Raw genomic sequence first — 10,897 nt, forward strand, 5'->3', positions numbered from 1 at the left:
TGGAGCACGATGGGCGTGGCTGTGGCCTGGTGGAGGCTGCGATGAACGGCGAAGGCGTCACCCACTGGCGACGGGGGCTGTTGTCAGGATAGAGGTGCGGTCACCGGAAGGGCTGCACCGGCGACAGGCGTCGCGCCGTAGGGACGGCTGCTGCTGCTGGGACCGGTGCTACCGGAACAGGAGGAGCTGCTTCTGCTGCTGCTGCTGGTACTGCTGGAACCACTGGCGCTGCTGCGGCTGCTGGAACTGATCTCCTGCCGGACTGGTGGCTGCGACGACTGCTGCTGCGTCTGCTGCAATCCCTAACACTTCGACAATTGTACTCGACAGTTCTCGAATGGCACAATTCTATCGAGTTCCGCCGAAGATGATTGTCCTTCTACCTCTTTCCATAGATTTTCACGACAGTAGCACGTGAGCATTCGAGCAGCTTAGTCGTTTTAGAGATATTCGTTCACAGGCTCTGAGTAATAATAATGCCTTTTGTGAAAGTCGCTTATCTCAATGGATTTCCCCATTTGCAGCCCATATCGTCTCCAGGGTGATTCCCCATCCGTGTCTGCTCCGCTTACATACTTTTGTTACTCCATCACGTGCCCGCAACGCAACCAGGCGGCATCCAACGTCGCTCTGGGCAATGGTCATAATGGTATCGCGTACGAGTGTATATCGATACCATGTAAATTTATTGACTTTCGCTACGGGACGTATGTGGTACTGGAGAAAGCTTGGAATATTAGTAACTATTCAAGCAAGGTTTATACAGAATGATCATGCGTTCAGTTTAAAGTTTGGCTGTGGAAATTATTAAAAGGATCTCGCATTGAAGCACTCGCTACATTTCTAACTTCTGCAAAACTTTGCCAATCTTGCGGAATTTGCGTTCTTTTAAATTTGGCGTGCTTTTGTCGTTGCTTCTGCAACAGCGATCTGACCCGTTTTGTGTAACACGGAGAATCAGTACCATCACTTATTAACTTATGTGGTATATATATCTCTCAAGTGCCGTCGATTCTCTTATCATTCCATATCTTTTCTACACTACGTGATCAGATCGGAAAGAGTGGGGACTGTCTCTTAAAAAGACGTTAAGACCATTTTCAGCAACTTTTTAAATAGATGTACTTTTCGTTTCTTTTTTATAATTGCGGGTGTTACTGTAATGGGCCAAGCAGCAACTGCCTTAGTCGCTAATCCCTGTATTCGTCATGATACTCCCTATTTGTCCAGGATTATTTGTTGCTAAGAGGTCAAGTATGCTTTCGTAACCATTTATGCTTCGAGTAGCCTCATGAACTAATTGTTCCAAATAATTTTCTGAGAAAGCACTCAGTAAAATTTCGGGTGACGTTTTAAGCCTACCGCCGGCTTTAAACATCGTGTGTAGATTGATGTCACCACCTACTATAATTCTGTGAGTGAGGTGCCTATTCGAAATTAGACTCAATTTTTCTTTGAAATGTTTAGCGATTGTAAATTCTGAGTCGGGGGTCGGTAAAGCGATCCAATTAATAGTTTAGTCTCTACGCATATTATTTCGCAGGAACTATCTACTTCAGTTTCACTGCAGGACAAATTACTTCCGACAGCAATAAATACTCCACTACCAACTGTATTTATTCTATTCTTTCTGAATACTGCTAGGTCGTTTGAAAAAATTTCTGCCGAATTTATTTCCGTCTTTAGCCAGCTTTCCGTACCTATAACTATCTGAGCTTCAGTCCTTCCCATTAGGGCTTGGAGCTCTGGTACTTTCCCAACACAGCTACGACAATTTACAATACCGATTGTTGCTACAACTACCTTAATGTGTTTTACCTGCCTTCTTTTAGACGGACGCCCTTTCTGTGGTTTCCTGAGACCCTCTAACCTAAAAAAACGCCCAGTCTCTTCCACACAGCCCTGATACCCGTACAGCCGCTTCCTGTGTGTAGTGCACACCACCCCTCCTCTGAAGAAAATGTTCAAAGACGCATCCTCAGTCGATAAAGTCATGGCGACCGTCTTTTGGGAATTTGAAGGGGCTATTCCGTTTGATGTCCTCCGCCATTGTGCAACGATCGGCTTCGAAGTGTACCGAGCTGCCCTCAGGGAACTGAAGAAACAACTTCAGCGTGTTCGTCGCCACAAAAATTCAAACGAACTTTCTTTCCATGACAACGTAATGTCGCAGACAAGTCCGGCACCGGAGACGGAGTTCAAAAAACTTTCTTGGACTGTTCTTCCTCATCCGCTCTGCAGCCCGGATCTCGCCCTTTCCGATTCCGATCTGTTGGGCCCAGTGAAGGATCCACTCCGCGCATTTACATGGCTGATGGAGATGTTATTGATGTTGCAAGACTTTAATATTTCGTTTAAATTTTTACTTAAACCTCTCTCACACCGGCCTGATTTAGCTTCACTGATCAGGATAGTAAAAACATGCGTATATTAAGGGAATTTTCATTGACAAAGCAGGCTTATCACATTCACACAGTTCAATACTGTTCTGTCCTGATTAAATTAAGCTTAACTTAAATTCCATAAGGCAGTGAAGCAATTTCGAAGTCTCGGTGCGACGAAAATTGTGAGTCGATCTACTGGAAACATTTGTAATAATTATTAACTTTCGGTGATCACATGGGGAAGACCGGAGATCTGCTGGTAAGACCGTGTTAGCCTATTTATTTGAAGTAACTGGATATCTTGAGCATTCAAAACGGCAGGTTCGTCCAGTGTAAATCAGACGTTCCCCACTGATCCCGTGCAACACAGTGTAGTAAGCAGACACTGTCAATAATAATAATCCGTTAAATAATACGCGAACACACTTACTTTAGTTTAGTTCATGTATTAAACTCCTTCCCATACAGAATCTCATCAAGATGGCGACTCGCTCAACAATACATACATATATACCTCCTTCTTTTACGACTAATCGGCAAGAAGTTCCTATTCTTTTCATAAGAGAAAACATAGATAGCAGAGAAGCTATTCCATGGAGTAAATGGACGCTCCAAGGAATAATTGGGCTTGAAACTACTTTGCATTGATAATCGGTAAGATAAGAAGAGATATTTCGAGATATGTACTGAGTTATATAATTTCTAAAATTTCTGAAAATATCGTGGAGAGACCGCTGCAAGAGACATTACAAGACGATGGTTCCGACGTCAACCAGTAGGGTGGTACCGTGCGGGCAATACAGGCCCTCGCAGTAAGATGGCGTAAGGCCGTCACATTGAACGGAGATTATAGTGAAAAATAGAGCTTTTTAGCCAAAATAGTGGATATTAATATTGTGTAGTGGAATCCCGAATAAAGCCAAACTGCTGTCAGAAAAGAATGTGGTGCATAGCATACTCGTGAAGCAGTTATCTGTGTAGAGTGAAAAAGTGCCACTGCAGAGCAATACCGTGTTAAACGTTGTAAGAGGTCTGTGATTAAGGAATTTGTTGCTAGCGCACTTGAGCTGATGTAATTTCGATGTATTGCTCACGCGCTGCCTGCGATATGTAAGCTGTAAGAGAATCTCAGACCGGAGAGCAGTGTTGACTGCAGTAGGAACTGTGTAGCAGATGTAGAAGTAAGTAGTAGCTAGCAGTCGTGTGTGTCGAGTTGGCTGGGCCGGTCGTGGGGAGCGATGGCGGAGCTGAGCGTTGTAGTATAAGGTAAAAGCAGCCTGGCGCATATGTAGTATTGTTATATCAAATGTTTCTAAAAAAGTCTTTTAATAATAATCTTTCTTGTAAAAAGTAACTTTTGACCATCATTCATCTCAATTTAAAGAATTTACTAATTTCTCCAATCCATGGTCATCCCGATTATTGTAAAGAAAAATCAGTTGCTTCTTTTTATACATGACAAATCGACTGGCCAGCATTGCAGTGAGCTGCGCCACAAAAATTTCTTATAGGAGCAGATATATACGCGTTATCCGGCGACTTTATTGACGTAAGAATTTTCATTTTTTATTCAGAATGACCTTTCAGGGCTATGACGCAGCACTGCTGACGTCAAAATTTACCATTTTAAATTCACAGTCAATTATTGAAAGGTTATAAGTGAGCCACAGTTTTATTGAGAGATTAGTCACATATTTATTGTTGGTAGGTTACGGAATTTATCTGTTGGCAGGTTATGCTAAATGTGAATGCTATATAATTATATTTTTTGGGAGGTTACGCTAAATGTCAATGCTATACATCATTATATTATATTGTGTGGAGGTTACACTTGAAAATTCTTACCTCAATAAAGTCGCCGGATAACGCGTATATATCTGCTCCTATAAGAAATTTCTGTGGCACAGCTCAGTGCAATGCTGGCCAATCGATTTGTCATGTACAAAAAGAAACAACTGATTTTTCTTTACAATAATCGGGATGACCATGGATTGGAGAAATTAGCAAATTCTTTAAATTGAGATGAGTGATTGTCAAAAGTTACTTTTCATAAGAAAGATTATTATTGAGAGATTTTCTAGAAACATTTACGTGGGACTTGATATAACAATACTAAATATGGGCCAGGCAGCTTTTTCCGTATACTACAACGCTCGGGCTCCGCCATCGCTCCCCACGACCGGCCCAGCCAACTCGACACACACGACTGCTAGCTACTACTTACTCCTACTGCTACAGACACTGCTCTCTGGTCTGAGATTCTCTTATAGCTTACATATCGCAGGCAGCGTGTTAGCAATCCATCGAAATTACATCTGCTCGAGTGCGCTAGCAACAAATTCCTTAATTGTGGATCTCTTACAACGTCGATATCAGTTCGTAGAAACAAATATCTCCACGCTGAATGGAAAGAGTCGGACAACAAACTCATTCCATATCAAGAGACAAACGACTTATGAAAAGGGTCCTCTTTAGGTGCCGAGCGGCAGAGGTTTATGGTCGGGTAGCGAGTCGGAAGTTTCAGTGGAGGAAAGGTCGTAAAAGGAGGAAGCTGGACTGGCCTGTCCTCTAACGTAGCACGTGGCGTGGCATGGTGCCTCGCCGATTCTCCGTAACACGCTGCCGGAGACGCTTCATTACGGCAGAGGTTTATTTTCTACCCACGTTCGCTGCTTGAACTTGTGAAATTGTACTCACAGGGGAAAACTTTTGTGATCTCCGGAAGCAAGTTAACGAGAAAAAATGAGAAGCCGAATATGTAAACTTTCATTCGAGACATAAATTCCTCTGACTCGTGTACACACGAAGGAAATGAGATTTCTTTTTTTTTTATTTTGAATCCCGTTTTTAAGTGAAGGCGTGACACCACTAAATAGTCTTCTTCCTCTCACGATCTGCTCTCTCTGTAAGGCAATAAAAGCACAGTAGTTTCCCTGTAAGTCTGGGAGACTACAGTGCCAGTGCTAAGACTTTTAATACCCCCATGGACACCACTTAATCAAAATAAGTAAATACGTAAACCTCCCAAAGCAGCAACCTGCATATCTCAATAAGATAAAGTAGGGAGTCGTTTTGAACCAATACAAGGAGTTTAATGATAATAACATATCCTCGCTGTAAAATTAAAACAGGCGATAAATAGTACAGTAAAATGAAGAACAAACCGCCTTCAGTCACAAGTTGCGTGTATTTATTGCACTATGCGTTTCGAGCCCTGTAGGCTCATCTTCAGGTGCTTTTTAGTGATTTACATCAGGTTTTTTAGTTGTTTGCCTGTTGATATTACATTTTTATGTTACAACATGGTATATTGTAGATATAAGTTAAACTTTTTAGTGATTTACATCAGGTTTTTTAGTTGTTTGCGTGTTAATATTACATGTTTGTGTTACAACATGGTATATTGTAGATATAGGTTATACTTTTTAGTTTTTGATGACAACTTTTTAGTTTAACTTATATCTACAATAAACCATGTTGTAACACAAAAATGTAATATCAACAGGCAAACAACTAAAAAACCTGATGTAAATCACTAAAAAACACATGAAGATGAGCCTCCAGGGCTCGAAATGCATAGTGCAATAAATAAACGCAACTTGTGACTAAAGGCGGTTTGTTCTTCATTTTACGAAAGTAAAACAGTCGCGGACGAAACACTGAAAAACAATGGATAAAAAAAAAAAAAATGCAGTACTGAGGGCATATCAAAGGATACATTCCACCGGCGCCTACAGTATTATTCCTGAGATCTCAAAAGCACTATCTGACAGGCAACTACCTTGACGAATATTAACGCAAATAGTAACAAAGGAAAGCCACTGTTTTTACCACCAGCTGAAATTATTCTGATAACAACGAAGTTTAAATAAATGAAATCGGAGATTACGTACTTTTAAGCAGCGTACCAGGGCAAATACGACCACACCTAACCAAGCATCGTGGTGTTCAAAGCATCCTTCGTAATGATGACAACTTTGCTTGCTTAAAGTTTTTTGAGGCCGCGCGGGATTAGCCGAGCGGTCTACGGCGCTGCAGTCATGGACTGTGCGGCTGGTCCCGGCGGAGGTTCGAGTCCTCCCTCGGGCATGGTGTGTGTGTGTGTGTGTGTCCTTAGGATAATTTAGGTTAAGTAGTGTGTAAGCATAGGGACTGATGACCTTAGCAGTTAAATCCCATAAGACCAAAAAAAAAAATTGTAATCTACTTGGCCTAGATGAATAATAAACAGAGATTGAAAGAAGGAAGGCAACTGTGCTTTCGCGACTTTATTAATCATCGAGATAAAGACAGAAACTCTAGTTTTTTAATTCTTTTCTCTGACTGTATTGTTTGTGACAGAATGTCAAGCCTGTGTGAGAGAAATTCAGTGACATAACTTTAGCAGGCCTGTTTAGATGTTACAGAGAGAAGATACATCGAATACGGGGATTTTTATGCTCTTGTTAGGGCCATTTGAAGGGCGTGATGCCAGAACGTTTTCTCCAGCCTCAGTAAACATCACGAATCGCTGGCCTTGACGGTGCTGGTTTCCGGCAGCGCACCATCCCGTCGGTCTCCACAACAACAAAAAATTACCCATCTTCAAGGTATTTCCACCCCGTGTTTGATTCATGAGCGCCTCGTTACTAACAAGAGCAAAGAGATCAAAAATACACTGCCTAGCAAAAAAAGAAAAGCAGCAAGAAGAAGACATGGTCGGATGTCAATATAGCTTCATAGATTTACAGGCCATCGGCGGGTATCTAAATGATTATAGAGCTGCAATACACTGTGATAGGTACACTTGCTGCCAGAGTGCATTAGTGCTGTGTGTGTTTAGTGTTGTTACCAGGCCTGTTAGAGTGTACGAGGGACGCCAACAGAGTCAGATGTTGAGTGATCACTGTGAAGGACACGGAGATGCCGTCTACCTGTGTGGGACAGCATTGTCAGCACCGTGCAGAATTTCAATGCGGCCTCATTTTAGGTCTCTGTTTGGGTAACTGGCTGACGAGTTCTATATGCATTAATAATATTTTCTCGACCTTACAGCCACTTTAGGTGGTTAAAATCCCACGAGCTTTCGACCGAGCTCTCTTCAGTCAATGTCAAGTAGTAAGACTGACTGCTGTGTCGCCGTGACCGCGTCGTTATATAGCCGCTCCGCTGGCTGTGACGTCACTGGTGCTCTCTTCCTCGGTGTACATGGTAATGTTTTCATCCCGCGTCCGTGGCGCCCGTTTTAACCTCGCGATGGCCGGGTCCCAGGCTGTGCTGAGCTGCAGACCGCCGTCCTTGTTGATGGTGTTTTCAGAGGTTTTTATTTCAGTAGCTTCTATTATGACGCTATTCCAAAATCCCTTCGTCTTCATAACGACAGATGTTTCGTCGAATAGAATTCGGTGTCCATATTCTAAGGCGTGTTCTGCCACGGCTGATTTTTCTGGGTAGCGTAGGCGTAAGCACCTCTAGTGTTCCGTTCGGCGTTGCTCCAGCGTTGCTCTACAGAGCGTACTGTTTGGCCGACGTAGTAACAGCCACACTGACATGGTATCTTGTACACTCCAGGCGTTCTAAGCCCTAGATCGTCCTTCGCAGGTCTTATGAGCTGTCGAATTTTTGCTGGGGGCCTGAACACCGATGAAGTGTTGTATGTCTTCAGGAGCCGGCTAATCTTTTCCGACACTGTACCACAGAAAGGCAAAAACACGGCCGGCCGGAGTGGCCGAGCGGTTCTAGGCGCTACAGTCTGGAACCGCGCGACCGCTACGGTCGCAGGTTCGAATCCTGCCTCGGGCATGGATGTGTGTGATGTCCTTAGGTTAGTTAGGTTTAAGTAGTTCTAGGGGACTGATGACCTCAGCAGTTAAGTTCCATAGTGCTCAGAGCCATTTTGAACCAAAAACACGAGTGGAATGATAATTAAATGGACACCCTAGCTGCAAGCAGGCGTTGATACACTTCATTGGGGACATGTTGAAAATGTGTGCCCCGACCGGGACTCGAACCCGGGATCTCCTGCTTACATGGCAGACGCTCTATCCATCTGAGCCACCCCGGGCACAGAGGATAGTGCGTCTGCAGGGAATTATCCCTTGCACGTTCCCCGTGAGATCCACATTCCCAACATGTCCACAACACTACATTCGTAGTGCGGCTAATAGATTTTCAACATGTCCCCAATGAAGTGTATCAACGCCTGCTTGCAGCTAGGGTGTTCATTTAATTATCATTTCATTTCTAGCAAAGCTGTATGGTCATTGACGGTAACTGTTCTTTCGGGAACAGATACTACCGTCATATATAGTTAAAAACACGAGTTTCTTGCTTTCTTCTTCGGTGGTGTTGTCTTCTCTGTTGGTGTGTTCCTTGCGTGTCACACCACATATAGCCTGTGACACCTGTCCGTGGCTGAAAGCAATGGTTTTCACGCGCTCCGCAACGACCCCCTCATCGTGATTCTGCCAGCTGACAAGGGCAATGCATCCATCATTCTGAATAAAGCTGACTACGACGCCAAAATTCAGTTGATTCTTGAAGGGGATATATACCTCTGAAAACACGGCGGTCTGCAGCTTAGCACAGCCTGGGACCCGGCTATCGCGAGGTTAAAACGGGCGCGACGGACGCGGGATGAAAACATTACCATATATGCCGAGGAAGAGAGCACTATAGATCAATTCTTTTATCTTGGCGGTTCGCGCATACCCGCGCAGACGCGGGAGATTGCTGCGTTGCCAGTTGTTCGCGCCAAGAGAAGCAGCGCCGTAGTATAGTTCACAAACTTACGTTTAGGGGGGAGCGCGCAGTTTATGAAGTAAAGCCACCACGGCCGTATTAACCCTCTCACTGCTACAGAGACGTGCTCCCCGCATTCCGCGATGTGCGCGGTTTTGTCATCATTGCACTGCTCGCCTGTGCAGACACATGGTGTTACGACTGCTTTGACACACGTATCATTCGATTTCACAAAAACTATTTGGCCCAAAAATGTGATTTTTACACATCTTCGTGACTGATACCTTCCCCCCATAAATGACTTAATTTTGTTTCGAAGTTCAACGCAGTTATTGTGCAGCATTAGATGTTGTAAACCATTGCACGAAATTTTGAAGAGTTTGCAGAGGGAAAAGTCCATAGCGTATACTTTCCGTATGGTCGATTTTAGTTGCTACTAGAAATTTCAAAAAATTACATTCAAACAAATAAAATTCATGAAGTAAGACACTTCGATATTGTTTTTAAAATAAAGAAAATATTAAGCACCGATCCAGGTTAGAACTCAGAACCTTACACTTAGCAGCCATACACTTTAACCATTACACTAACACAGCTCGGCATTAAATGTATCTCCCAGAGGACTTTAAAATATCACGCGAAATACCGACAAACACTGTTGGTATGATTATGAATTACTCATGTTTCGTCGAAGTACAATAGGAAATAAACAATTACCGCTGTTCTTTATTGCGAAAAAGCGGTTAGTGAGAATGATTCAAACACCTTTCCTCGCTATCGCCTGAATTAGGAGGCTTATTGCTTGGTTGGTTTAATTAATTAATAGAATATGAAGCAATTGGTATAAAGAATGCTTTTTCCACACTTTCTATAAAAGAAAGTCTGCTATTAAGACACTGCTTTTGTTCAATTACTTTATTTATGACTGAACGTTTCTAAAACTGAAGACACTCGTCCGTGCTCTGCACTGCAGTCGAGCTCTGGCAACGTCGTTCTCTGTTCATTGGCTGACTGTGTTTTGTGACGTCAGATGCGCAGAACGAACCTAAACTCGGCCGCCGTCATAAATGACGCGCACTTTAGTGGCGTCACAGCCCGCGGTGCAGCTATATAACGACGCGGTCACGGCGACACAGCAGTCATTCTTACCGCTTGACAATGACCGGGGAGAACTCGGTCGAAAGGTTGTGGGATTTTAATCTCCTGACGCGGCTGGAAGCCCGAGAATATTTTATTAATTCATATCACCGCGAAACCATGCATTCATACAAGAGTCCTATATGCAGATTTTAGAGACAGTTGGTTGTGATTGTGGCTCGATACTGAACCGCACTGGAACGAGAGGGGAAGGCATAGTCATGGTCAAGGTTCCAGCCGGTCACGTCTGACCAGCACAACGTAAGATTGCCGCAATGTGCACGAAAATCATTGAAACGTCTTCATATCAGCGGTCGCTATCCGTGAACAAGTAATACAATGTTATTCTAAATGATGGAGCCGTTCTCGAACATTCGTATGCATTCCTAGTACAAATACAAAATAAACAATCTTTATACCAATGAATAGAAGAAGTTTTGAAGTTTTTGGCCGGCGGCGGCGGGAGGGCGGTGATGGTTTCAGAAGCGGCCGGTAGAGTTCGCGCAGCAATAGGGCCGTCATTCTGTTTTGCTGTCAGTTGTGAGTGAGACGGCGCCTGTGCAGGACAAGGTTTTCTGCGTTCTTGAGTTCGCGGAAAGTGAATCGCAAATTGCAGTGCAGCGGGCATTTCGTACTAAATTCGGTATTCAACGACC

General features: G+C 43.6%; 1 non-coding gene across 1 annotated transcript; it reads right to left on the reverse strand.

Annotated features, from left to right (window-relative positions):
- Positions 1-8,353: 8,353 nt before the first annotated feature.
- Trnat-ugu lies at positions 8,354-8,428 on the reverse strand. The gene has a single exon. It is a non-coding gene; the product is annotated as a tRNA-Thr (tRNA).
- Between the last annotated feature and the right edge of the window lie 2,469 nt (positions 8,429-10,897).

The sequence above is a fragment of the Schistocerca piceifrons genome, chromosome 7 (genome assembly GCF_021461385.2).
Source record: "Schistocerca piceifrons isolate TAMUIC-IGC-003096 chromosome 7, iqSchPice1.1, whole genome shotgun sequence".
NCBI classification, from domain to species: domain Eukaryota; kingdom Metazoa; phylum Arthropoda; class Insecta; order Orthoptera; family Acrididae; genus Schistocerca; species Schistocerca piceifrons.